General features: G+C 45.5%; 1 protein-coding gene across 3 annotated transcripts in view; it reads left to right on the top strand.

Annotated features, from left to right (window-relative positions):
* The first annotated feature begins 7,458 nt into the window (after positions 1-7,458).
* erg (ETS transcription factor ERG) overlaps positions 7,459-20,350 on the top strand; it is a 311,232-nt gene continuing 298,340 nt past the window's right edge. The window contains exon 1 of one of the 3 annotated variants that reach the window (XM_038801502.1): positions 7,459-7,590. The gene's annotated coding sequence lies outside the window, so the exon portion shown is untranslated. The remainder of the gene's footprint in view (positions 7,591-20,350) is intronic. The other 2 variants (XM_038801499.1, XM_038801501.1) reach the window with 2 other exon arrangements.

Below are 20,350 nucleotides of genomic sequence, written 5' to 3'. Positions count from 1 at the left end.
ATTCCCGTAACAGCCTCCCCGAACAGGCGCCGGAATGTGGCAACTAGGGGCTTTTCACAGTAACTTCATTGAAGCCTACTTGTGACAATAAGCAATTTTCATTGGTGGTTGAGCCTTTAGCTGCCTCAGTGCTAAACTCTGGAATTCCCTCCCGAAGATAGAAGATGAGGATAAAAAAAAGCTAGGAAATGAAAGAAAACGCACTGCAAGAAAAAGTGCCTCACGGTGTCAAGAAACATTAGTAATATACTTCAGCAATTTCAGATACCCCACAAAAAGCTGCTACGACAAAATAAACATTTGGAAGGAGATTGGTTCAGGAAAAGTAAATCTATGAAGAGGTGAAATTACAAAACCCAGCCCTGCACCATGCACATTTCTCGTTTATTTCCCCTCTTATGTCAAGTTATCCTTTCTATACAGTGGAGTACTTTCACTGTTTGACTCATGTTTTTTTTTTACTGGCAAGGCCACTTGAACTGAATGGCTTGCTTGATCATTTCAGAGAGCAGTTAAGAGTCAGCCATGTTACTATGGGCCTGGAATCACATCTCAGTCAGACGATTTTTTCCCCCAAAGGGCATTGGCGAATCCAATAGCTTTTTACTACCAATGGATGGTGATTTGACAGTCACCATTACTGAGATTAGTTGTAAATTCCAGATTTTTATTTGTCATATTTAAGCATTAAGCTATGGTGGTGGGATTTGAACCTGTGACCCCAGAGCAGTAGCCTTGGGCATATGATAATTAATCCAATGTCAGTACCACTACACCACTATGTCTTGTAACGGAGGATGTGCAGCCCTTTGGATAGTATTTTCTTGATGAAATAGCTTTTTTTTAGAGCATCTTCACAGCACTTACTTTCCCCTTTGGGGAATACTGGGGGAGTGGTGGGTGGGAGGATTCTTGGGCAGTTACACCCATGCAGAATGGCACATGGCTGTGCACTGGCATGCGTGGATTTCTGTGCGTATCAAAATCCCGATTGACATGTGGACATTAGTTGGAACAGAACATTAATCTCTCCACTAATGTTAAAGCTGAAATTGTTGTTAATTGTTGAAATCTGGATAGTGTAACCTTTCTGTGAAACTCCATTGGAATCTGGTTATAGAGAAATATCCAAAGGGCGCATTAGACCGTGGCACATTATTGGTCAACCAGGATAAAGCTCTGTCCAAGCTCCTTGGGCCAGGATCCCACAATATATCTTGTTTCCCAGTCATTTTAATAGGTCACGGGAGCTGAGCTTCTGAATTTCCAACACACTCTAAATTTCGAGATAAGGCTGACAAGTAGGAGAGTGGATGCTGAGGGCTCATCCTCACAATCACTCGCTAACGAGTATGATTCTCCACCTAAAAATCTCTGTGTTACTGGTTGAGCGCCACGGTGGTAAGCACTGCTGCCTCACAGCTTCAGGGACCCGGGTTCAATACCAGCCTTGGGTGACTGGCTGTGTGGACTTTGCACATTATCCCTGTGTCTGCATGAGTTTTCTCTGGGTGCTCCAATTTCCTCCCATAGTCCAAAGAGAGACAGGTTAGGTGGATTGGCCATTCTAAATTGACCCTTAGTGTCAAAAAAGGTCAGGTGGGGTTAGGGGGATAGGGTGGGTCATGGGCCTGGATGGGCTACTCCTATAGAGAGTTGGTGCAGACTCAATGGGCCAAATGGCCTCCTTCTACACCATGGGGATTATATGGGTGCTTGCGTGGCTGATGAGCCTGATCCTAGACCAACATCTTCGACCGCACTTGGCAAGTGTTTCCAGGAGGTGGGATTGGTCCTTGGAGCCTTGATCACTGGTATTCCTTTCTCAGGCTCCTTTTCCAGGCCTCTCTTGTCGTTGGGTGTCCTCGAGGAACTGTGTCCCTTCAATGAGGAGGCTCCTCCAAGTAGGTGTCTTCTGAGCAAGTGTCTCCTAGGCATTGCTTTAATGTTGCATTTCTTGAGGTAAACCTCCAGGGTGCCTTTGAAAGGCTTCCTTTGTGCTGCTGAGGGTGAATGGAGGCTAAATATACAACACAGACTGGGTACAATTCCAGTGGCCACAGCAATCTGCAAAAGGAAACACCTTCTGATACACAGGGGTTCCAAGGCCAGCTAGACGTTGACATTTTGCGTCAGGTACCACACCCAATGATATGTTGAAGATGTTTACCTGTGAGGTATGGAGGGAAAACGCCAATCCTACCTGGGAGGGGGGGGGGGGGGGGCGAAGGAATTCTGGCAGCCGCATCACCTCATCACGCCATACATTCGGCAGATGTCCTTCTGTGCAGGAAAACCCGAGCCGCAGCCTTTTGGAGCCTTCCCTCCATCTCCCTATGACCAACAGTGTGATAAAATGCCATCCATTCTCACAACTGGCAGCTGATATGAAGCGTCGAGATTGATACAGCAGTTTACCACAGGAATCTCCCCAACTGTCTACTCCAACAAGACAATCTGACCCAGGAGTTCTCCTGCTATCTTTAACAGCTCTGTGAGGTGGAAGACTGCAGCCGAACCACAGCCCTTCCCTCAATTAGGAAGCAGTGTCCAGCCATGCGGCTGCCAAAGGTGTGAAATTGCCCCAACCTAGTGAAATCCGGGGAGTGGGCACATGGTTCCAGTCGCAGGCAGCTTGCAATATCTCGACAACTGCTTCAATATGACTTTGTACCTCCATGAATCTTTCCTGAAATTTAATTGGAAACTTTGCTTTTGAATGTGAGCTGAACTCTGGCACCGGCTTCTGTGAGTACTTGGCGAGTCATATCGCCTGCTGATATTGCCAGCTTTGTCCCATTAGAACTGTGTGTGAATGTGAGGATTGACGCCTGCTCGCTCTGCTCACTAGCTCTCTCTTTACTCTCCTGGGCAGCTGGGGTTGAATAGAGTTAGACCATTAGTTCGCAGGACGAATATTTAAAAATGGTTAAACGAACTTCGTAGTTGAACAAAAGGTGTTAGTTAGATGTCTAGATTTTCCGCTTTCAATAACAAAAGCGACCCCCCCCCCCCCCCCGCCCCCATTTTTCATCTTTAATCGAAAGGATTGTGCCTCGCCATCCTGTGAAATCTGAGCTCCACATTTTTCCAAGTAATTCCAATGCAGTGTTCCTCGTCTGGCCGAATGGCTTCCAGATTTGGACAGAATCTCCCCTGTCTAGACTCTACGTTGCGAGTTTTTTTCCCTCTCCCCCTTTGTAGCTGCACAGACTGGAAAATAAAACGCCAAAATAAAAAAAATCGTTTTCTCATAAAGATGTGCGACAGATTCTCACAGTCGCGACTACTCTGCCCCAAGAGCTTTGCAAAATACGTGTCGTCTTATCGTCTGGAACTTAATAATTTTCCATTCAGCTCCCTCGGTTGGCCCACGAAGAAACATATAATATAAGACGCAATATTAAAAGGAATTGTATTCAGTTTGAGAATGTGCACAAATGAAATGAAATGAAAATCGCTTATTGTCACGAGTAGAGCGGAGGACTGTACATATAAAGTAATATATTTTAAAAGTTTTTCTAAAAAAAATCCTCCATAAATTTAAGAGAAAGTTGAAACATTTTTCTTTGCATTTTGATAAAGATCGCTCACTTTTTTTTGCCAAAGAAAAGATTGTCCTGGATGTGAACTGATTGGATGTTGAATTAAGAATAACACACTCTGGGTGCCTTAAACATTGATGGTGAATGAGAAGTGATTTAATCCCAGATAATTTTATCAACGACTCCACTGTAACAACTTCGAATAATTATTTGGCTAATTCCCATAATCAGTAACATTCCATTGCACTGAATTATTACCTTTAACTCTTTGCTCTCCCGGGTGCCCGTCCCTGCTATTTGGAGAGGGTTTTCTGTTTACCCATTCTACAGCATCTGCAAAAGTGAATTTTTGCAAATTCTTGGTGCTTTACATTATAAAGTAAGCGTCGCGGGAATGTAAGGAAACGCGCAAATGCCCTCTTAGACACACCAAACACAAATACACACGTATCAAACACAGAATGGATCACATGTACATGCATGCCACATGTGTGTGCCAAAACATGCCGCAGTCATTGACACACATACTAGACATGTAAAAATATACCATGCACATAGAAAACATACTACATTAACAAACGTGCAACATACAGACACACCGCAATTATATATAACAAACCACATGCACAGTGTAATTTATCATATACATCAAACATGCCAGCAAAAGTTGGCATTTATACACCATCTTTCATAACCTCTGGATGTCTCAAATAACTTCCCTGCCAATTAAACGCTTTGAATTGCAGCCGCTGTTTAGTGTGGGATAAACAGCAGCCAATTCGAGCACAGCAAGATCCCAAAAATAGCACTGAGATAATGACCAGATAATCTATTTTTAGTGATGTTGGTTAAGGCGTAAACATTGGCCAGGCCAACAGAGAGAATTGCCCTGCTCTTCCTTTCAAAACCACAACCAATCACACACCATCTTGAACTATATCGCCGTTCGCTCATTGTCACTGGGTACAAATTCTGGAACCCCCATTCCTAAAGGCACTGTGGGTGCACCTAGACCACGTGGACTGCAGCTGTTCAAGAAGGCAGCACACCACCCACCTTCTCAAGGGTAACTAGGGATGGGCAATAAATACTGACCTTGACAATGACACATGTCCCATGAAAGGATAAAAGGAAGTGTCATTTAATTTGTGATAGCAGATAGAGCCACTAAGTAACATCATCAAAAAGATGTTAACTCAATGCTGCACTGAAGACTGATCCTGGATTTTGTGTTCAAGTTCTGCACAGATGCTTGAACCCTCCCCTTGCGACTCAGAGGTGAGAGTGTCCACACTGAGCTACACACACAAACACCCATGTACTAAATCAATTGCACAAACACTGGAGGAGAGAACAAGGACCCCCCCCCCCCCCATTATTTTAAACATGGGTTAGATCACCTTGTTCCCCCCTCTTCAAATATCTGTATTGGCCCTAATTATACCTCATCTGCACAAATTCGCATAAGTAATAAACAGCCAAATGGATTCACATACACCATAAATATAAATCTACAAATATACACAAACATACTGGCATAAACATATGTGTGCATTTATGGCAGCCTTCCATCTCATAAGAGGATGGTTTGCGCCATGGTGGTCAACTCTGTGTTAATCGTCAGCTGATGCACACGAAGCATATATACGCAAAACCATGTATACACAAGAACCCACATGTACAACATATACACACCATGTAAAATTGATGTGCAATAACCTCTGAGTGTGAGAATAGTTCATGTCTACTCCAACCATTTGAAGCACATCACCTCGGGTGACACTAAGTGCAGTGCTGAGGGAGTGCTGTACTGTCAGAGGTAGGCCCTATCTGTCCTGTGGGCTGGACAACAAAAATCCCATGTCAATAGTCCAGGAGGAGCAGATGCGTTTTCCCAGTATCCTGGCCAATATTTACCCCTCTAGCATAATCAGTAAGGACAGGGACAGGCCGTCTTTCTATTATCTCACTGCGGGATCTTGCTGTGTTAAAACTGCCTGCTGTGTTTCATACATCGCAAGATGCACGGCACCTCAAAAGAGCTTCATTGGCTGCAAAAGCGGGTTAGGATGTTCCGAGGTCCTAAAAAAAATAGTTTACTATGTTGCTTTTTTAACAGTGACATTTACGAACGAAAACATGGATGTTGAATATTTATTATAGAAATCATAGAATCAGTACAGTGCAGAAGGAGGCCACTCGGCCCATTGAGTCTGCACCGGCCCACCCAGAGAGCATTCTACCCAGACCCACTGCTCCTTCACCCCACCAACCTTTGGATACGCAAGGGAGATTTGGCATGGACTATGGGAAGAGAGCGGAGCACCCGGAGGAAACCCGTGCAAACTCCACACAGCCACTCAAGGTCAGAATCGAACCCGGATCAAAAAAACCCCATTGCACACAAATTCCTGTCTTGTTGATGTGTCGTCACGGGGATAAATCGGAATCGAAATCATTATAATGCAGAAATCATTATAGTATTGCAGAAATCATTATAGTATTGTAGTTTCTATCTATCTGTCTATGTTCTGAGCGTCATTTTTAAATTTAAACACAAAACTCCAAACATTTCCCAGTTCAATTTAAAATTGGCTGCAACACAGATTTCAGGCCTTAATCATTTCCCCACATCTGGTAGCTAATAGTGTGACAAAAATGGACTACATAATTACTGGTGTAGTCTGACCGTAGTTACGGTTGTGCAAATGCAGCACCGGAGGATACTCATCGAACTGAAAGAAGAGAAAGAGGGAGGGAAAGAAATTGAGAAGAGATACATGCATCGTGAGATAAGGATTTAATAAAATGCAAGGCAGCAATGAAACACGCAAGGAATAGTCTGGGGTTGCACGCAATTGCTGGTCTGATAACTCCCGCTACCTTGTTTAATTTCTGCAGTGTTTGACCCATGTTCCTTTTTCGTTGAAAAAACAGGAAACCGAGTCCTAGAAGTTCTTTTTGCGTGGGGATGGAGGTGAGGGAGTGAGGGTGGGGTGTGGGTGTGGGTGGGGGTGGTATTAGCAGAAGAATCGACACACACACACCACTCTTACACCAACACTGTGTCTGACCCAGTCTTGGGGGTCGGTGGGGGGAGTTTTTGAAAAAACTTTTTTTTATTTTCAAAAGCATTTTTTTTGGCAGACTTCAGGAATGTCTGGGAGCTCAGGGAATGGGGCATGCGCGTGGTCTAACATTCTGAAAAAAAAGGGGAAAGTTATAGACGAAACCGCAGAAATGTAAACACGTCTGCAGGGGAAAAAAAAATAGCAAAAGCCACTGAACACATAGGTACCACAATCAGACTTCTGTTTGAAGGAGCCCCCGGTGCGGTCAGTAAAAACAGAACTGTTGCAGGCTTATTGTATCATTAACAGATATTACCAACATATGTTTATGGATTTCATTCAAAAAGCCTCTCTTTAGATCCGCATGCAACTTCAGATGAATTTTCTCAGCTCGTCTTGTTTATCTGACCATTAATGTTCTTTCACTGCAAAAAAAATGCACCCCATCTCCCCTATTTCCTCTTCTTTTTCCATGTTGTCTCCACTCCTCTAAAGTTTACTTCCGACTCTCATTCATTTGTGGTTTTCTGTTCCGCCTGTGTGTTAACATATCACTCTCTTCCTTCTGTGAATCTTATTGCTACCCATCCCATTCTGGCTGTCTCGCTTCATTTGGTTGTGGGGGTTCCTCCTGCCTTTCAGATTTTGCTCTCACTTCCCGCCCCAATACTTTCCCTGCCTGCCCGTCTCTTCCCTCCTTTTCTGTCCACTCACTTTTCCTGTCCAACACACAGGCACACACACTCTCCCGTCCTTCTTTTCCTGCCTAACTCTCGTCTCACTCTCTCCTCCCTCCCTCCCGTTTTTTTTCCCCCTGTCTGGCTACGCTGCACAGTGTATGGGGAGTCTGGGCACTCTCACTGATCCGTGATTGGAGATTTCAGGGAAACAAGGAATTCCATTCACCCAGTCTCCCATTCACAGCACTCGCTGCGGAACCTCCGCCACCCGACTGCCTGACTGCTCCAGACTCTGTAAGTACACCGCAGCACACAGCCGCCCAGCTTCATGTTAAATCGCATCTAGAGGAAATAAATAGGCATTAACTTCGCCATCTGCAACTCTTAACGTGTTTTATTTTTACAAATGCAGAAAAAAAAACATTTCTGTTCCCCCCCCCCCCCCCTTCCCCTCGGCCATGTTATGATTTACAGCGAATGGGATACAGTTCAAATGATTGTGCAGATGTTCGATGTTTACTTCTGTCCATCTAAAGTGAAAGTGTAGACGCTGCCGTGACGTGAGATCCTGATTGGAGTCTTGAAATAGTGTGTTTTTCTGGTCAATAAAAAACCCCAGAAACAACAGCAAAAACAAAAGTGTTGTTCGTCTTGATTGTGGGAGGCGAATAACGGACGAGCGAAGAGCTCGAATGCAGGGAATGACTTTCATTCACATCAGGAGGGAGCCAGGAGCTGCTTCAGGGGTCAGGGTCCTGCCCGCTTCTCCTCCTACTCCCCCACACACTGTCCACCCCCCCCCCCCCCCCCCACAACCAAATGTTGTTGTTTTCTGCAAAAGCAAGTGTTGAAGCCTCAACATTAAATATTTACATCAGAGCCCAGGGAGGCTTCTAAATCTGCAGGCGAGGAGATTTTTGCCCATTTAACACCCCATCCCCACCAACCCATCATCACCTTTCGTTGTGACAACACGCCTTCCTTCAAAACGCCTCTTTCCCTCGCTTTTCATCCTATTGCTCACCTTTACCGTTACATTCTCCCCATTTATCTCTGACTCACCCCATTCCCCTTCTCCCTCTCCCTGGTTAATTACTATATCGAGTCCCCAACTTTGTGTTAACAATGTCTCCTCCTCGCTGACTGATAAATAGGGAACAAAATCCGCTCCCCTCCCACCCCCAGCCCCTTGTCTGAACTAATCTGACACGTGTTTAAAAAGTAATATCTGGGTTAGTTTTCGGATCATATTTCCTTGGGATTTTCAAAAAGCCAGGAGCGAATCCGTTTGCTTCAGCCATCCTGTCCAGATGCTGGTCCTGCTTACCAATAATAGGGAACATCCAGATCTCATACTTTTAATTTGAGATTTAAAAAAATGGTAGCATTATATTTCGGCTTAAATTTAAAAAAAAGGAGGCTGATAAATATTGAGCGTTGCGGAAAATAATTGATTGGGTTGAATTAGAGGAAAGTCAGTTTAGCTTTTATTAAAGTAACTTTTCTTGTATCATTTACTGAGTTTCTCGAGCTGGAGTCATCTGTTTTGCGGGTTTTAATCACACTTAAACAGCACCGTTACTCACATCAAGATAACACCAGCAAATGAGCAACGCCAAAAGACCCTTCTCTTTATTAATCCCATATTTCCCCCACCTTCAGAGAGAAAAGGGAAGTTTAAAAAAAAAGGCCGAGTCTGATATTAGATTAAAAAATATTTTGTTTCAAACTAGAACAAAACGTGGAGGGGAAATGAGTGGGGGGGGGGGGGGGGGGAGGAACGAAGTAAAAGAGATGGGGGTGGTGGTGAGGGGGGTTGCTGAACATGTTGGTGCTGTGAGTGCCCTGTGTGGGATCACTATAGCGAGAGTGAGTCTGTGAGAGGAGGCTGGAGCCCATGCACAGGACTAGCTGTTTTAGTTTCCCTTTTCAGCTGGGAGACGACAAATTAAACCATACCGTAAATCTTCTATTATAGGTAGTAAAAACTAATTTTAGATTTCCTGCCCATTGCAGCCGCTCTCCTGATTGCTACCAGTTGTAAGAATGGCCCAACGGCTTAAAAGGGTAATGCTTCATGGAATTTTAACAGTTCAGATTTCGTTTTAGAGTCCCCTGATCGTGCAAGTGTCAGATATAAGTCCCCCCTCTCACCATATAACTTTTTTTTTCAAATTCAACAGGCATCCCTTTAATAATCCAAGTTTTATAATCATTAGTTATGGGCGTTGGTGGGTCCTATCACCTTATGTTGTGGTTTATTTATGGTATCTGTTCTGTACGTGTGATGACTCCAGCATGAGTCTGACCTGGCTGCATTGAAAAAGAAAAGAGACTAAGGGGGCGTTTCACAATTTTTCATTAGCAGAATAACAGAGGTGGAAGTCGATTTAGAATAAAAGTGGCTGCTGTTTTGTTGGTTGCCTCTCTCTGGAGGATTTGGATGGATATCTCTTTGAAATGGATTTGAAGGTATTAGATATAGATTATTGCTATTATTCTTTGGGACGGGTTCAAAAGCAACTGGACTGGGCTAGACAAGCTAGATTGTTAAATTGGATTGATATCTTGTAGCTTCCATCCAATGACTTTAGAGGAGGTGGAATTTTGATACTTTCATCTGCAATCATTTCCTCAGGAAATTAAACACATTAGAATGTTAGCCCATGGAAAAGGTACATGTTCCACTGAGGGGGAAGCATTGCGTGGTCCTTTCTTGCACTATCTGCAACAACAACTTGTATTTATAATTCACCTTTACTATCGTGAAACATTCCAAGTTGCAGGAGCAGGAAAATGACACTGAGGCCCAAGAGGAGGCTGTAGGGCAGCTGGCCCAAAGTTTGTCACAGACACAGGCTTTAAGCAGCATCAAAATGAGGAGCCAACAGAGGAAAGTTTTAGGGAGGGAATGCTGGAGTTTGGAATTTAGGCGACTGAATGCGCTGCCACCAAATGTGGGGAGAAAAAAAATCAGGGATGGTTAAGAAGCCGGGATTGCAGGAACACGGGGGCAGCATGCTAGCACAGTGGTTAGCACAGTTGCTTCACAGCTCCAGGGTCCCAGGTTCGATTCCAGGCTTGGGTAACTGTGCGGAGCCTGCACGTTCTCCACTTGTCTGCGTGGGTTTCCTCCGGGTGCTCCGGTTCCCTTCCACAGTCAATAGAGGTGCAGGTTAGGTGGATTGGCCATGCTAAATTGCTCTTAGTGTCCAAAACGGTTAGGTGGGGTTACTGGGTTGTGGGGATAGGGTGGGGGCGTGGATTTAAGTGGGGTGCTCTTTCCAAGGACAGGTACAGACTCGATGGACCGAATGACCACCTTCTGCACTGTAAATTTTACGATTCCATGCTTCTATGAACACAGAGATCTCGGAGAGTTGTAGCAGCTGTAGGAGGTTACTAGGGAGGGATGAAGCCATGGAGGGAATTAAATACAAGGATGAGAATTTTTAATCTGAAATGTTGGTGGATTGGGAGCCAATGTGCGTCAGGGAGCACAAGGGCGATGGCAATATTCATCAAACGGTGCTGCATGGAAACTGGATGTATTTAATTCTTGGAAAGATGCAAGAAGAATGCAAACTGTAACTTTGCTGGATTCTGGGCTCCCTCATGTTGTAGTCCATCGCTTCTCCATAATTCATCAATCTGAGGAGCAGTGTCTCTGTGCTCCAATATATCCAGATGTGTTCCATTGAAGACACTTACTCATGTGGCAAAGCAGTACAAATATTCAAACATCAGTGACTCACAGGAGCCCTGGTGACCAGGACATATAACATAATCAGATTTGGCTCCCTGATAGAAATATCTCATGCACCATCATCATTTGGAAGGGCGCATCCATGCATCATATCCTTTTAATAATTTCCTTTTTTAACTCTGTGCATCTTTCACCCATCAGTCTCCTTTCTTCCTCTGGTAAAAGTGCTCACAATTGTTGCAATATGTTCCTACAAGCATGGCCTTTCGTTCTTAACTGCTCAGGTGGTCAATGTGCAGATTGGCAAGCCATTCATCGTCCAATGCCCAGCCTCTCTCACTTCCCACTCGGTGACACTGAAGAGTGATTTGGAATGGCAACGTTGAGTAGTTTTTCTTCCCACCCGAGCACAGCAGCTTTGTATGTTAGGAATGTGTGACAGTGCGATATTGTTTATCCAACATCTTGGCAGTGCTTGCTTTCTGCTATTGTCACAAATCTGTCAGAGAGGTCCATCTGGGGAGTTGTAATATATTTATGACATTTTGTACGAACTGGTAAAGAGCAGGCTCAGTTTTTTTCCTTATTATAAAGTAAAATACTGGGGATACTGGAAATCTGAAATGAAAACAGAAAACTCTGGGAATACTCAGCAGATCTCGCAACACTTTGGAAGAGAGAAAAAGACGTTTCAGGTCATGACCTTTCATCAGAACTTAGAATGGAATCCATTGAATCCCTACAATGCAGAAGGAGGCCATTCAGCCCTTCGAGTCTGCACTGACCCTCTGACAGAGCACCCTACCCAGGTCCACTTCCCCACCCTATCACTGTAACTCCATCTAACCTGCACACAAAGGGGCAATTTAGCACGGCCAATCCACCCAACCCGCACATCTTTGGTGGCCAACTTAGCTCAGTTGGCTAGACAGCTGGGCCGTGATGCAGAGCAAGGTCAACTGCATGGGTTCAATTCCCATACCGGCTGAGGTTATTTATGAAGGCCCTCCCTTCTCAACCTTGCCCGTCACCTGAGGTGTGGTGATCTTCAGTTTAAATTACCACCAGTCAGCTCTCCCCCCTCAAATGGGAAAGCCAACCAGAAGTCACGTGGGACTATGGCAATTTTGCTTACTTACTTTACATCTTTGCCCTAAGGGAGGAATCTGGAGTAGCCGGAGGAAACCCACGCAGACATAGGGAGAATGTACAAATTCCACACAGACAATAACCCAAGAGTGGAATTGAATCCAGGTCCCTGGCGCTTTGAGACAGCAGTATTTCCTGGAGTTTTTACTTTTTTTTCTTTCCTTGCTATTTGGACAACACCATTACCTGAAAAATATTGAACTTGCTTTGGTCTTTATATTAATTCTTAAATATTCAATTTAGAGACACAAACATCTCAAACATTTGAAAAGAAGCAGTGATTAGAATGTTTCTGTCACCATCAGGTTTCATACTTCATCCCTGTGGCAGTGTTCTTTTTGAACTGTCAGCTAATATTTCTCAAGAGAGACAGTGACAAACAATTAATGTTATACTATTTTCCTACCAAACAATGTTGTTTGGTTGAAAAAAATTGTATTTTATTGTCTTTCCCTTATTTGTCATCTGTGCCATGTGACACCCATGTTCGGTGGAGAGGTGCACAAAGTGGTCCAATGTCTGTGGTAGTTATGATGAGAAATTCTTATCATTGTGAGAAGAGCCAGGTGGAAATCTCTATCCTATTCCTCCATAACCCGGTGAGTTGCAGCATGGTGGCACAGTGGTTAACACTGCTGCCTCACAGTGCCAGGGACCCGGGATCAGTTCTGGCCTTGGGTGACTGCCTGAGTGGAGTTTACACAATCTCCCTATGTCTGCGTAGGGTTTCCTCCGGGTGCTCCGGTTTCCTGCCACAGCCAAAAGATGTGCAGGTTAGGTGAATTGACCATGCTAAATTGCCCCTTAGTATCCAATGGTTAGATAGGGTTGCGGAGATAGGATGGGAAAGTGGACCGTGGTGGGGGGGTGGGAGGGGGAGAAGTGTTGTTTCAGAGAGTTTGTGCAGACACGATGGGCCAAATGGCCTCCTTCTGCACTGTAGCGTTCTCTGATTCTAATGTAGTTCCCAATATAATAAAGGTTAATAATATGTTTTTGTGAGGTTTCCAATTGAAAGAAGTAAAGCAACTGTTGCGTCTAAACAGCTCTCACACTCAGGATTGAGCTAGACTGCGGTATTCCATACAGTCAAATAACCTCCAGTTTGAAATGAAATGAAAACCGCTTATTGTCACAAGTAGGCTTCAAATGAAGTTACTGTGAAAACCCTAGTCGCCACATTCCGGCGCCTGTTCGGGGAGGCTGTTACGGGAATTGAACCATGCTGTTGGCCTGCCTGGGTCTGCTTTCAAAGCCAGCGATTTAGCCCTGTGCTAAACAGCACCAGTTTGACCAATCCAAGTCGTCTGGTAAACTATCAAGTTAGGTTGAGGGCTGTCAGCAATGCAGAACTCTAACTTGGCAAGAGCCAATCAAATGAGGAAGGGAGAAATTGGAGAATTTTAAAAATAACCCACACAGCCATTGAAGCAACAGAAGACACAATAATAAAGTATTTTTTATTATAAATTTCATAAAAAAATAATGGCTACTACAAATATCAGGAAGTGAAATAGAATATAAACCAATCTGCATTCCAACACTATAAAATAATATTACATAATGAATTAAAACATTAAAAAAACTACTTTGTAAAGTTTGCAGCAATGTTTTGAGACAAGACAACACTAAAACGTCACTGGTAGTAATTAAATCAACATGTATTGTATTCACTGGCAAGTGGGATATTCAGGAGTTGACAGTATTGTTGCATTCTCCTTTTAGTCTAATACAGTCATTTTCTGACATCGAAAAGTTGTTTCTCTTTGCACCTAGACAGGTCAGTCATTTTAACACAAACAGAACCTTGGCCGGGATTCTCCCCAACCCGGCGGGGCAGGGGGCCCCGGCGTGATGGAGTGACGTGAACCACTCCGATCGGGCCGCCCCAAAGGTGCGGAGACTGGGGCCAAGCCCTAACATTGAGGGGCTAGGCCCGCGCCGGAGTGATTGGCACTCCGCCGGCTGGCGGGAAGGCCTTTGGCGCCACGGCAGCCGGGGCCGAAGGGACTTCGCCGGCCGGCAGAAGTCCACGCATGCGCCGGAGCGTCAGTGGCTGCTGACATCATCCCCGCGCATGCGCAGGGGAGGGAAAAGAGTGCCCCCATGGCACAGGCCCGCCTGCCGATTGGTGGGCCCCGATCGCGGGCCAGGCCACCGTGGGGGCACCCCCCAGGGCCAGATCGCCCCGCCCCGGAGCCTGCCCGCGCCGCCTGCTCCCGCCGGTAAGGTAGGTGGTTTGATCCACGCCGGCGAGAGAGGCTTGACAGCGGCGGGACTTCGACCCATCGCGGGCCGGAGAATCACCGGGGGGGGGGACACGCCGACCTGGACGGAGCGATTCCCGCCCCCGCCGAATCTCCGGTGCTGGAGAATTCGGAACACGGCGGGGGCGGGATTGATGCCGGCTCCTGGCGATTCTCCGACCCAGCGGGGGGCCGGAGAATCCCGCCCCTTATCACTATAGTGCAACTTAAATAAATGCAGGATGGTATTATGTATAGAATACTGGAACAATTTCATTTAAATTCCTGGCCACTGATGATATTATAATTGTGTTTCAACTTTGTTTGAACAGCTTCTAACTTCAATAGAACCTTTTAATTTACTGATTAGTTAATTTCTAAACAAAACTTTAGTCATCATAATCTATGCTATTGAACATTTCTTTGTTTACACGTATTTTTTACGGTTGAATGTTAATGGAATTTATGTGTACATTATTTTGAATTAAGTTGCTGAGAGGCAATGTGGAGATAGAAATTGTTGTTCTGAAAATCACAGATGAAAGGGTAAAGAAATAAAGTCTCTCGCTGAACACATTACTACTATTTTGATAGTACATTATAGGACACAGACATTATAACTCAGTAGAACATTTCCATCTAAAGTACTCACTGAGTTGCATGAGAAGACCTCCCAATTTGTTTTACGGCATGCCCCATCTTCTCTAGTTCAGAACCATAAACCTATAAAACTCCCCTTGTTCTTACACGATGGGTAATCGGATGCTATAACCTGCCAAGCATAATCTGGAAGTGAATATTGATTAATAAAAAAAAACACTTGCAGGTTCAATATTACCAGATGCATTGAACATCAATACAAAGTTGTCCCATCAAATAGGAAGACACAAGTAGAAGCCAGTACATATCTATATATCTTACACGTATATAGAATCTCTGAGTTGGCCACATCATTAATTTGTTGAATTCAGTGGGTAACCGTGTCATAACAATAAAAATTGCTATACGTAGTTTCTCCATAGGATGGCACTGTTATTGTTTTTTTAAAGTTTCCTGGAATTTGCTGGGAAGACAAGAGTGGATTCACGGCAATCATTGCTATTAATACAAAGCCCGCCACCACCCCTCCAGCAATTTGCGGTGAGGATGAAATGCTCTGTAAGTTGTGAATAGCCACAAATTGCTGAATGATTTGTTTGCCTAGAAAAATGGAAGTTTGCAGTCAACCTCCCCATGGGTTTCGAGAAATTACTGGATCTGCCCATAAATAGGAATTCAATTCACCATCGAAAGTTGGAGCTGCCATTGCACAGCGTAAGGACTCTGTCCATGGGTTGATTTATGTCCCAGACACCTTACTGGGGCAGCAGGGTAGCATTGTGGATAGCATAATTGCTTCACAGCTCCAGGGTCCCAGGTTCGATTCCGGCTTGGGTCACTGCCTGTGCGGAGTCTGCACATCCTCCCCGTGTGCGTGGGTTTCCTCTGGGTGCTCCGGTTTCCTCCCACAGTCCAAAGATATGCAGGTTAGGTGGATTGGCCATGATAAATTGCCCTTAGTGTCCAAAATTGCCCTTAGTGTTGCCTGGGGTTACTGGGTTATGGGGATAGGATGGAGGTGTTGACCTCGGGTAGGGTGCTCTTTCCAAGAACCGGTGCAGACCCGATGGGCCGACTGGGCTCATTCTGCACTGTAAATTCTATGATAATCTACTCAACATCAGACGACTCAGAAAGAGAACAGTTGACAGCACACATACTACAGATGTTCCTGGAGGGTTTTTAAAAAGTTTAATTTTTTGACTTTTCCTGTCCCCATATCTAATCACTCACTCCTAAATCTTTCCTAATCTAATATTACTTTCCCTCTTTTTATTTCTCTTTTTAAATCTAATTTGACTCCAGTTAATTCCATCCTTTTCTCTCTTGTTTCTGTCCTAAAATTCCATTGGTTTAAGAAAGAGACTGTCCTATTATTATGCCTTAGGGCAGCACGGTAGCATGGTGGTTAGCATAAATGCTTCACAGCTCCAGGGTCCTAGGTTCGATTCCCGGCTGGGTCACTGTCTGTGCGGAGTCTGCATGTCCTCCCCGTGTGTGCGTGGGTTTCCTCCGGGTGCTCCGGTTTCCTCCCACAGTCCAAAGATGTGCGGGTTAGGTAGATTGGCCATGCTAAATTGCCCATAGTGTCCTAAAAAGTAAGGTTAAGGGGGGGGTTGTTGGGTTACGGTGGATACGTGGGTTTGTGTAGGGTGATCATTGCTCGGCACAACATCGAGGGCTGAAAGGCCTGTTCTGTGCTGTACTGTTCTATGTTCTATTATTCAAAAGGTCTCAGATGCTCATTATTAACTTGTCATTCCAACATTTTGGGGCACATTTTAAATAACTGATCAGATACATGGCTATGGGAGATTTGTAAGTGCACATATAAACACCTTGGTGTCTAGTGCATATCCATCTTAGCTGACATCAAACACACCAGACTTCATACTTCAGAGTGTCCGACTTTGTTTCAAAAGCAAAAGAAAATGAATGAAATGACAGTTGTTGAAATGTACCAGTAGATAAACATTCTATAAGGGCCCTAGTGACTTACAGCGAGATACAATTACGTGATCCACCCCACCCTCATTTTAAGAGGTTGCTTTATTGAGGCACATCAAGTTAGCTACTGTACTGCAGTCCTAAGTCTATCACAGAGCAACACAACAGCAGATCTGTTAACCCAGAATGGAACATCGTAGTGGATGTATTCAAAGGAGCAACACATTGAGAAGATTCAGTTGACAGACTAATATGATAATGTCACCTGAATCCCTAAAATGTGTTCACGTCTGTATACATATGCCTTTGTTCCTAAAGCCAACCCTGACCTCCTGCTGGGGTATACGGTTCAAAAGACAATTTCAGCCGTTTTGTAGCTCTTGAATGTTGGCAACATTCTCACGTAAACTTGATCCTTACACTCAGAAGGGTGCCAATCAACAGTGACCAGAAGTGGGAATCCTGGCTAGTTTCCTCTTGCTAATCCAAGGCTACCGAGGTTCCACTGGAGAAGTACCATTGCTTTTATAGCTGCGAACGGCTAATTTTGCACAGACTAAGGGTTGATTCTGGAACCTCTGTTCTCCATGGTTAAGTATGACACTAAACAGCGCATTTATCTGCTAAGCTATTGGGGAGCTATGTGTTTTCTTACATAACGTAGTTACCCCAAATAACTACTTACATAACCACTTTTTTTGTTTTGCAAAATTAATTGCCCAAAATACAGGGTTTGTTCGGAATTAGAGAGCAATTTGGTTTCCCTTGCAGAAAAGGGAATACTACAGCTCCTACACGAGCAATGTCCATGGGAATGTATTTCTGACAGGCAATGCTGCAACTCTATAACCATGTTATAAATAAATACCTTCCATTGAGTCTGCAGTATTGCAGCATTTCAGTTCTTCTTACATTACTGCCTGTGACAAGTGCGGATTGATTAGTGAGGCTGCACCGTCCTGCTGACCTCCACAAACGTTCTGACATCTGTCAGCACCTTCCATTCTCCCTCATGCACCCTAAGACGCGCCGGAGTGTGGCGGCTAGGGGATTTTCACAGTAACTACTTGTGACAATAATAAAGATTATAGATTATAAAATAAACCATTGTTACTGCTTCATAGCTAACTGCTCATGTCTACCATTCATGCTCCTGATTACGTACTATTTAATTGGGAAAATACGAGTGGAAATACCTCATAGAGGTACTGGAGCGGTTCGGGCTTGGAACAGGGTTCACCGCTTGGGTAAAGCTCCTGTACAACGCTCCCATGGCGAGTGTACAGACCAACAATACCAACTCCCAATACTTCCAGCTGCACAGGGGCACCAGACAAGGATGCCCACTGTCCCCGCTGCTGTTCGCACTAGCAATTGAACCGCTAGCAATCGCGCTCAGGGCAGCAAAAAATTGGAGGGGGATCCGAAGGGGAGGTAGAGAGCACAGAGTCTCACTCTATGCGGATGATCTGCTCCTCTATATCTCGGACCCACAAAGCAGCATGGACGGAATCATCGCGCTCCTGAAAGAGTTTGGAGCCTTCTCGGGCTACAAACTCAACATGAGCAAAAGTGAGATCTTCCCAGTACACCCGCAAGGGGGGGGGGGGGGGGGGGGGGGGGGGGGCAGCACTAAAGGGGCTGCCGTTCAAACAAGCCCGACATAAATTCCGCTACCTGGGGATCCAAATAGCCCATGACTGGAAAGGGATCCACAAATGGAACCTCACCAGCCTGACGGAGGAAGTTAAAAAGGACCTGCAAAGATGGAACACACTCCCGCTCTCCCTCGCGGGGAGAGTTCAGACGATCAAAATGAACATACTGCCCAGGTTCCTCTTCCTGTTTAGATCCATTCCGATCTACATCCCCAAGGCCTTTTTCAAAGCGCTGGACAAACTCATCATGGCGTTCGTATGGGGGGGGTAAAAATGCTAGGATCCCAAAGAAGGTCTTACAAAAAACAAAAACCAGGGGAGGGTTAGCCCTCCCGAATCTACAATTCTACCACTGGGCAGCAACAGCCGAGCGAGTAAGGGGATGGATCCAGGAGCCAGAAGCTGAGTGGGTGCGTGCGGAGGAGGCCTCCTGCATGGGAACCTCCCTTTGGGCCCTCGCCACGGCAGCACTCCCATCCCCACCCAAAAAACACTCCAGCAGCCCAGTGGTGACAGCCACCCTCCAATCCTGGAACCAACTGCGGCAGCAACTTGGCCTGACCAAAATGTCGAACAGGGCTCCCATCTGCAACAACCATAGGTTCAAACCAGCACTGACCGACGCCACCTTCAAAAGGTGGAGGCAGGACGGGGGGACACTGACAGTCAGGGACCTATACACGGACGACAGGATCGCAACACTGGACGAACTGACAGAGAAATTTCAGCTAGCTGGGGGGAACGAGCTACGGTACCTGCAGCTCAAAAACTTCCTACGAAAGGAGACAAGGACGTACCCACAACCGCCACGACAGACACTACTGGAAGACCTACTGGACGCAAGTATCCTAGAGAAAGGGAACTGTAGTGACATGTATGACCGACTGGTAGATAGGGACGACACCGTACTGGACGCAACAAGGAGGAAATGGGAGGACGACCTGGGGATGGAGATCGGGTGGGGACTCTGGAGCGAAGCACTGCATAGGGTCAACTCCACCTCCACGTGCGCAAGGCTCAGCCTGACGCAACTAAAAGTGGTACATAGAGCCCACTTAACAAGAACCCGTATGAGTAGGTTCTTCCCGGAGGTGGAAGACAGATGTGAACGGTGCCAAAGAGGCCCGGCCAACCACGCCCACATGTTCTGGTCTTGCCCCAGACTCGTGGAGTACTGGACAGCCTTCTTCGAGGTTATGTCCAAAGTGGTGGGAGTGAGGGTGGAGCCATGCCCGATAGTGGCGGTCTTCGGGGTTTCAGAACAGCCAGATCTATTCCTGGGGAGGAGGGCAGACGCCCTTGCCTTTGCCTCCCTGATCGCCCGCCGTAGAATCCTGTTTGGCTGGCGGTCAGCAGCACCGCCCAGAGCTGCGGACTGGCTGTCCGACCTCTCGGAATCTCTCCAAATGGAGAAAATCAAATTTGCCATCCGAGGGTCGGACGACGGCTTCCACAGAACGTGGGAGCCATTCATGCAACTGTTCCGGGACCTATTTGTGGCCAATGTACAAGAGGAAGAATAGTCGGGGGAAGGTAGCGGGAGGGGGGGGGGCTACAGGTTCGTTACGGGGGTTCGATGGCTAGCTAAGGCCCAAAACCAAACTAAATAAACATGTTGAGGGGGGGGGGGGGGGGGGGCGCAGTTACTACTACGAAGATGCTTACCTGTAAATATGTATGTTAATTTTTGCGTGTTTGTTTTTTTTTCTTTTTTCTTTCTCCTAACAATTTGTAATTTGTTCAATATA

Source organism: Scyliorhinus canicula, chromosome 7 (genome assembly GCF_902713615.1).
Source record: "Scyliorhinus canicula chromosome 7, sScyCan1.1, whole genome shotgun sequence".
NCBI classification, from domain to species: domain Eukaryota; kingdom Metazoa; phylum Chordata; class Chondrichthyes; order Carcharhiniformes; family Scyliorhinidae; genus Scyliorhinus; species Scyliorhinus canicula.
This window is presented reverse-complemented; position numbering and strand designations above follow the sequence as displayed.